Source organism: Gorilla gorilla, chromosome X, assembly GCF_029281585.2.
Source record: "Gorilla gorilla gorilla isolate KB3781 chromosome X, NHGRI_mGorGor1-v2.1_pri, whole genome shotgun sequence".
NCBI lineage: Eukaryota > Metazoa > Chordata > Mammalia > Primates > Hominidae > Gorilla > Gorilla gorilla.
The window spans coordinates 128,580,753-128,589,556 of NC_073247.2; the positions used below are offsets into that span (position 1 = coordinate 128,580,753).

At 36.8% G+C, this 8,804-nt stretch overlaps 1 non-coding gene across 1 annotated transcript; it reads right to left on the minus strand.

The window, feature by feature from the left end:
• Positions 1-7,742: 7,742 nt before the first annotated feature.
• Positions 7,743-7,849, minus strand: LOC115932452 (U6 spliceosomal RNA). The gene has a single exon (XR_004068732.2). It is a non-coding gene; the product is annotated as a U6 spliceosomal RNA (small nuclear RNA).
• Between the last annotated feature and the right edge of the window lie 955 nt (positions 7,850-8,804).

An 8,804-nucleotide genomic window follows, 5' to 3' on the forward strand; every position in this document is an offset into this window, starting at 1 on the left:
GGCTCAGGGAAACTAAGTGAGTGGTCTGAAGTCACACAGATGGTACATGGTGAAACTGTGTAGGTAATTATTACTTGATGAGAAAATAAATTCAAGAAAGCAGGGAATTAGAATTCCTCAAAACCTTACATGTTCAACTATGATCAGATAATCAGAAAAAGCAGCACATCTATAAAGGGGTAAAACGTCAAACTTGATTCATAAAATATATATATATATATTTCCTGTTACCTAGACAGCCCAAGTTCAGCAAGCCTGAATTTCTTTTGTTAGTGATTGTTGAGAAATGCCTTGACTATTGGTCAATTAAAAACTGTAAACCTATAAAAGGATATAAGGCATCTGTTAAGACTAGAAATGTGTTGGCTTTCTGAGTTAGTTCATGTAAAATTGTATGAGTTCAATGTATTTTCAGTTAGAGGATGTGGTATTATGACTAGTCCTATCAGTATTAACTGAGGAGTTATTTTTTCAAATTACACATATGAAAGGATTCAAGCATGTAGCAATTTAAAATAAATCTTAGAATGCAACTTAGATGTGCAAAAGGACCAAATTTCTATAACTGATATTATTTTTCAACTTGTACCTTTGATTTGCTCTATGGCTTTATACTTAATCTTGTTAATTCAGGGTAAATAAAATCAGATAACTTAAGATTTTCTCGTGTATTTCAGGGTAAATCCATTATATTTGTGGTTTCCCTTACCCTTCCTCTAAATATACATTCTATTGGCCTAATTTCTTCAGACATTTCTCTTTTAAAAATCGAAAGCTGGCCAGGCACGGTGGCTCATGCCTGTAATTCCAGCACTTTGGAAGGCTGAGGTGGGTGGATCACATGAGGTCAGGAGTTTGAGACCAGCCTGACCAACATGGTGAAACCTCGCTCTACTAAAAATACAAAAATTAGCCGGGCATGGTGGCAGGCACCTGTAATCCCAGCTACTCGGGAAGCTGAAGTAGGAGAATCACTTGAACCCAGGAGGCGGAGGTTGCAATGAGCCGAGATCGCGCCATTGCACTCCAGCCTAGGCAATAAGAGTGAAACTCTGTTTCCAAAAAAAAAAAAAAGAAAAAAGAAAAATCAAAAGCCAGTCATCTTGAGATTCAGAAACTTGTTCTTATAAGTTTCCATCTCTCTTATGAACTTCAAATCCTATTTTGAAATCTATTTTGAGATTCAAAAGCTGAGAATTGAATCTTTCCTTTCTCTTTGAATGTCTATCATTATAACTGTACCCTCAAGGTAGTGAGTATAGAATGATGTACATACAATGGCATGAATGGGATAGAGTAGAAATAGCAAAAAGTAACAACAAGCATATTGTCATATTTTACAAATTTATCAAATAAAATTAAAATATCTGCCTCATGTCCTTTCAACCAACAACGTGTTCTAGAAATAAACTTGAACAAGAAGATCAGGCTTTTCCTGTACTCAGACCTAGCAGAGCACATTGGTGTGCTGCTAATGGTTTACAGGTTTGTTGAGATATTGTACCCCTAAGTCCAGGGAGCTTCTGGCCATTAACAGCTACGCAAACATCTTATTTAAAAAAAAAAAAAAAAAAGATACGAAGCATCGTCCCAAACTATCTTCCTTTCTATTCCTCTATTTAATCTTTTTTAATAAATAAATTTCTATAGCAGCAAGCCTATTCAGACCAGAGTAAGATGGGATATGAAAAGTGTAAACCAATGAATAGGGAAGATAAACCAAGTTAAACTCAAACAGAAGAAAGGTGGTGCAGGTGAGGGTTGAAATCAGCCACAGCATCTCCATTTCAGAGACAGGACTCTAAACTTTGAAATTCTCGGAAATAGCAACAGAATTTAGAGTACCAGGAAAGAAGTCAGGGGAGTAGTTCATCAGGCCCAGTTATTAGAATTTGGGTGTGATCTGAGAGTAGGACCAACAGTAAGGTGAATGTTCCTGAGATACTAAATTACTGGACTAAAATTCTTCAGATTTTCTTGCTTTCATAAAATGGTCCTAGATTCCAGAGCAGAGATGGATTTCAGCAAGATTTAGTATTAGGGAGCAAGGTACACTGTTATATGCTATGGGAACAAATCCAAACAAAAATTCCTAAATATTGAGAAAAAGTGGCTTTTCCTATCCTAGGGATCTGTGATTATGCATGACTTCCTAATTAGGAATCAAATCTGGAAGGACTGAAGACCCAGAGACTGTTACCTCTTACTAACGAGATCTCTGCTGTCTTAATCTGTTTAAGCTGTTATAACAAAGTGCCATAAACTATGTAACTTATGAAAAACAGAAATTTGTTTTTCTGAGCTCTGGAGGCTGGGAAGTCCAAGGTCAAGACAGATTCTGTGTTTTGTGAGAGACTGCCTTCTGGGTCATAGATGATATCTTTTTGCTTTGTCCTCACATGGTGGAAGGGGTGAGGAGTTTTTCTCATTCTCTCCTAATAAGGGCACTAATCTCATTCATGTGGGCTCTGCCCCCATGATATAATCACCTTCAAAGACCACTAACTCCTAATACCATCACCCTGGGGGGTAAGATTTCAACAAATAAATTTTTGGAAGGGTGAGAAATATTCATATCATAGCATCTACTGAGGTATTTTAAATATTCTCTTTGTTTCATTACAAATCAACAATAAAGTGAAAAAATACTTGAGACTAAAACATACAATATTTCTCTGATATACCCGTCACATGAAAAAAGCTTGTAATATCAAAATTATGCAGGCCAAACAGCAAACCTCATCTTTATCCTCACAACTCATCACCCCAAATGCCAAGATTCCTAGGCTTTCTACCCTCTGCAATGCTCTGTACTTCCTTGCCTATGACTGAAGCAACTATCCCCCTTTCCAAAATCATTTTACTAAACCCTCCGTAAATATTCCTTGCTCCATATTTAGCAAACCATCCTATATACTACTCAGAATACAGGTGAGCACTACAAAAAAAAATGCTCCCCCATCTTATTATCTTAACTGAATCCTAGCTCTCCTCTGAGATCACTTCCCCTACAGTATTCTAAAGTGAAGTTTTTATTTTTCTCACAACACAGTTTGTTGCTGTTCTTGTTTCATCCCAAAAGTTTTGCCTTCATCCTGGATGACTCTCATACCTACAGGAATCATCTATATAATAATACCAAGACCTCTCATTTCTTCAGCTAATACCAATATATTTTTTTCTCAACACTATGTGAGTCAGCTATTTTCACAATGGTGACTTGAACCTCACCATTATTCACAACTGCTCTAACAAAAGTATTATTAACCCAACACTTGTCTTTTCTGGTTTCAATCTGCTATCCTTCCAGCTTGCCTGTTTGACTATTTCCCTTGTGATCATATCTCAGGATCATGGAGAATTCTGGTGTATTTATTCCTGTACTTTTTTCTTATTCACTCAGTACTTCCTTTTGTAACTTGGCTGTTTATCCAGCATAGATTTTATATATAGGATAAAGAGTAGCTTATTAGTAGTATTAAAATGGCCCAGCATTTCAGTAATATCCAGCCAATTATTTCCAGTGCAAGTTTATACTTACTAGCTTTATGTAAGACTTCAAGACTACACTGTGTCCTTACTATGGTTCACTGCTCAAGTGACTGTATTGAAACTTCTCTATTATGTGCAAACCTCCTTGCCCATGCAGAAAATGAGGGAAGGGGTCAGAAATTTTAAAATAGAGGGTACGAGGAAACTCACAGAAGAAAGTTTTATTTTTCACAGCAGAAAACCTACACATTTATTTAAATCTTATAACAGCTATTATCCTTCTCTCCAACTAAGACAAAGGAGCTGTCTTTTATGCCATCTAAAGTGAATCCTGCCACATTATTTATGCTCACAGTCTCCATTTCTCTATTTCCCCACTCATCCACTTCAATTTAGCTTTTTGCCCCATCCCTCCCTAAAAATAAATCTCGTTATGTCACCAATATGACTACATAAACTTTACAGCTCACAGTTTATTTGACCTCTTATCGATATTTGCTGTTGAACTGTGCAACCTTTTTTGAAACACATTTTTCTCTCAGCTTCCACGAGACAGTACTTATCTGTTATTTTCCTTCTGTGTTTCTTTGCAGGCTCATCTTCCTCTTCCCAGCCTTTGTATGTTATAATTAATCAAGGTTTGTTTATAAACTTTACTGGCTTCTCAATCTATAATCTTTCTTGTGGCTTCAATTAGTACATATCCCAAGTGAGTAAAATAGAGATATATTCATCTGAGACATTTGTGATCCAAAGCAGCATATTCAACTACTTGTTCTACATCATTCTTTTACTATTTTAAAGGTACTTCAGATCGATGCTGAACACATACCCCCTCCTCTCTCTCTCTCTGTCTCTGTCTCTCTCTGTCTTCCTCTCTCTCACACACACACAAAAACTCTGCCCCCCACCCCCCCAGCAAATATAGTCCTCTATAAAGATCCTCTGTTTTAAAGAATGAAACGTCCAAGCATCAAGTTGTAAAAGCAAGAAATTAAAATGCATTTTTGACATTATCCCACTCACACCCCATAGCTAATTCAGAACTAAGTTCTCACAGACTTTACTTCCCAAATCATTCATAAACATTCAGTTCTCTTTACCTCCACTGCTACCACCCTAATACAAACCAACATCATCACTTGATTGAATTTCACAACTTTCTAAATTTTTCCTATCATATTCACTATCTCCGCCTTCCTAGCAACTTTCAAATGCTGCCAAAAATTGTAATGCTAACCTTATCAGTGGCTCATCTTTCAATTTAATATTTTTCAATGTTTTCTTATTGCTCTTAGGTTAAGATTAAAACTCCTTAACATTTCAACAAATCTCTCTGTGCTTTGGGCTTCACCTATTTTTCAAGTGCTTTTTTTTTTTTTTTTTAATTACACTTCTCTATCTTTCTGTAATTCAGCTACACAGGGCTTTATCAGGCCTTTCTGCCTGCCATATTCCCTCACAACACAAGGACTTTGTACATACCAACCTTTGTTTTATTGAACATTTTATCCCATGGTCCTTCAAGTCTCCCAGCAGAACTCAGGTCAAATTTCTTTCTAATACTCCTTACTTCTTCCTAGAATCCATCTTAGTTTGTAGTTTTTCTTTGTGTTGTTATTACTGCCTGGAATTTTGTCTAGAGTCTAGATTCTAGCTCTGTAAGAGCATTTTTGCTTCTACTCACTAGGCATATTTCCAATGCCTAGTGACTAATTGTTGAATAAATGACTGAATGGATACTTTATCAGCACAACTGTGATATTCACCAAATAGGAGTTTAGTTCTTTTGTCCACACCTTTCCATGTCTTTTTTTTCCTCACCAGTGGTACAATGTCCTCATTTTCCTTAGACACTCAGTGCTCTCAAAAACTTTCTCTTATATTTTTTTTCCTAGTTCTAAAATTTTAGTTCTCATATGATAAGCTCATTTAAACTTAAGAATCACAGGCTGCTAAGACTCAATAGTTTTCTCCACCCAACTGGAATTACACTTTAGAAATCGATTAAATCTTATAAGTAAAGCAGAAACCTTCTATTATGGGATTTCTTCTACTAGTCAACCAAGTGAAAAAGGGTTCTGAACCAGAGGTCTACCAAAGAGACAGTCTTTTCCTTACTCTGTTACTGTGAGATCCATTTCTTGTTTATAGTATAAATATAAGTTCATTTGGTAATTGTCTAGAAAATAGTTGACAACATTTTTTAAACTGAAGTTTTAAAAAATTAAATTTTGCTAATATATCAGAGCTGAGAATGACCTAAATATTTTCCATTTCCACATAATGTAATACGTTTGTTTTCACATTTTAACTAACTTGAGTGGTAATTATTGTTGAAGTGGTTATTGTCAAGAAATATAAATTATGTCAATAGCTATATATAGGTGTATATATTCAGATAGTACATAATTGATTTTATAATATATATGTTAATAGTGAGAACAAATTATCATAACATTCCTTTCTCCCTTGTATCCCAAAGAGGAATAACTTCTCTGGAGAACCATAGACCCAATGAAAGACTTAGCACTGGAGATGACAAATTCATCCTGGCTTCCATGACTTGTAGGAGGCTGTACGTTTTATTCACTGGGAAATATAATTTCTGCATTGACCTAGAATACAAAAAGAAATCCACAAGTTGTTGAGATTCTGATTGATACACAGCTGCATTAAAATGAGAGACAATGTAGTACTGTTTGCCTGTTTTCTTTCAGTCACCACAGAGTAATAAAGGAAACATATTTTTTAATTACCATTTCTTACTAGAATGTTGAAATATTAGCCTCCAGATACCCATTTAAAAGCCTGAAACCAGATGGTGGAAAATATCAAACTCAATCAAAGTAAAGGGGAGAACAACATGACTAAAGTGATTTGGAGACATCTGATGCATGGAAACGGAGCATAATAAAGACTCCAAGAGAAAAAAAGACAAGGCAGAACTCAACTACTAACATCTCTAAAACCTCAGATATATTTCAGAAAATGATATCAAGTCAATAATGAGCAAATTCACGTTTTATTTCACTGGATGACTAGAAATCATAAGCTGTAGTTTCCAGCATTAGATGTGAAATTGCTTCTTTAAGTATAAGTGATTTTGATACCTTAAATTTCCATGGTGGCTTTCTTCTTGTTTTTGTTTTTGAAGGTGTCATTTTATTTGAGATTCAAAACCACATTAAGCATTTTTTAGATATACTTTAAGTTCTGGGACACATGTGCAGAACATGCAGGTTTGTTACATAGGGATCATGGTGGTTTGCTGCACGTAACAAGCCGTCATCTATGCTAGGTATTTATCCTAATGCTATCCCTCCCCAACACCCCCACCCCCAACAGGCCCCGGTGTATGATGTTCCCCTCCCGGTGTCCATGTGTTCTCACTGTTCAACTCCCACATATTACTGAAAACATGTGGTATTTGGTTTTCTGTCCCTGCATTAGTTTGCTGAGAATGATGATTTCCATCTTCATCCATGTCCCTGAAAAGGACCTGAACTCATCATTTTTTTATGGCTGCATAGTATTCCATGGTGTATATGTGCCACATTTTCTTTTTCTTTTTTTTTTCTCTTTTATTATTATACTTTAAGTTTTAGGGTACATGTGCACATTGTGCAGATTAGTTACATATGTATACATGTGCCATGCTGGTGCGCTGCACCCACTAACTCGTCATCTAGCATTAGGTATATCTCCCAGTGCTATCCCTCCCCCCTCCCCCCACCCCACAACAGTCCCCAGAGTGGGATGTTCTCCTTCCTGTGTCCATGTGATCTCATTGTTCAATTTCCACCTATGAGTGAGAATATGCAGTGTTTGGTTTTTTGTTCTTGCGATAGTTTACTGAGAATGATGATTTCCACTTTCATCCATGTCCCTACAAAGGACATGAACTCATCGTTTTTTATGGCTGCATAGTATTCCACGGTGTATATGTGCCACATTTTCTTAATCCAGTCTATCATTGTTGGACATTTGGCTTGGTTCCAAGTCTTTGCTATTGTGAATAATGCCGCAATAAACGTACGTGTGCATGTGTCTTTATAGCAGCATGATTTATAGTCCTTTGGGTGTATACCCAGTAATGGGATGGCTAGGTCAAATGGTATTTCTAGTTCTAGATCCCTGAGGAATCACCACACTGTCTTCCGCAGTGTTTGAACTAATTTACACTCCCACCAACAGTGTCAAAGCATGCCTAAGTTCTCCACATTCTCTCCAGCATCTGTTGTTTCCTGAAAAATATGGAACATGTCACGAATTTGCATGTCATCCTTGTGCAGGGGCCATGCTAATCTTCTCTGTATCATTCCAATTTTAGTATATGTGCTGCCCAGGCCAACACAAACATTTTCTTTTTTTTTATTATTATACTTTAAGTTTTAGGATACATGTGCACAACATGCAGGTTGGTTACATATGTATACATGTGCCATGTTGGTGTGCTGCACCCAGTAACTCGTCATTTAACATTAGGTATATCTCCAAATGCTATCACTCCCCCCTCCACCCACCGCACAGCAGGCCCAGGTGTATGATGTCTTTCCTGTGTCCCCCTTCCTGTGTCCATGTATTCTCATTTCTCAATTCCACCTTTGAGTGAGAATATGCGGTGTTTGGTTTCTTGTCCTTGCGATAGTTTGCTGAGAATGATGGTTTCCAGCTTCATCCATGTCCCTACAAAGGACATGAACTCATCATTTTTTATGGCTGCATAGTATTCCATGGTGTATATGTGCCACATTTTCTTAATCCAGTCTATCATTGTTGGACGTTTGGCTTGGTTCCAAGTCTTTGCTATTGTAAACAGTGCTGCAATAAACATACGTGTGTGTGTGTCTTTATAGCAGCATGATTTATAATCCTCTGGGTGTATACCCAGTAACGGAATGGCTAGGTCAAATGGTATTTCTAGTTCTAGATCTCTGAGGAATCACCAGACTGACTTCCACAATGGTTGAACCAGTTTACAGTCCCACCAACAGTGTAAAAGTGTTCCTATTTCTCCACATCCTCTCCAGCACCTGTTGTTTCCTGACTTTTTAATGATTGCCCTTCTAACTGGTGTGAGATGGTATCTCATTGTGGTTTTGATTTGCATTTCTCTGATGGCCAGTGATGATGAGCATTTTTTCATGTGTCTTTTGGCTGCATAAATGTCTTCTTTTAAGAAGTGTCTGTTCATATCCTTCGCCCACTTTTTGATGGGGTTGTTTGTTTTTTTCTTGTAAATTTGTTGGAGTTCGTTGTAGATTCTGGATATTAGCCCTTTGTCAGATGAGTAGATTGCAAAAATTTTC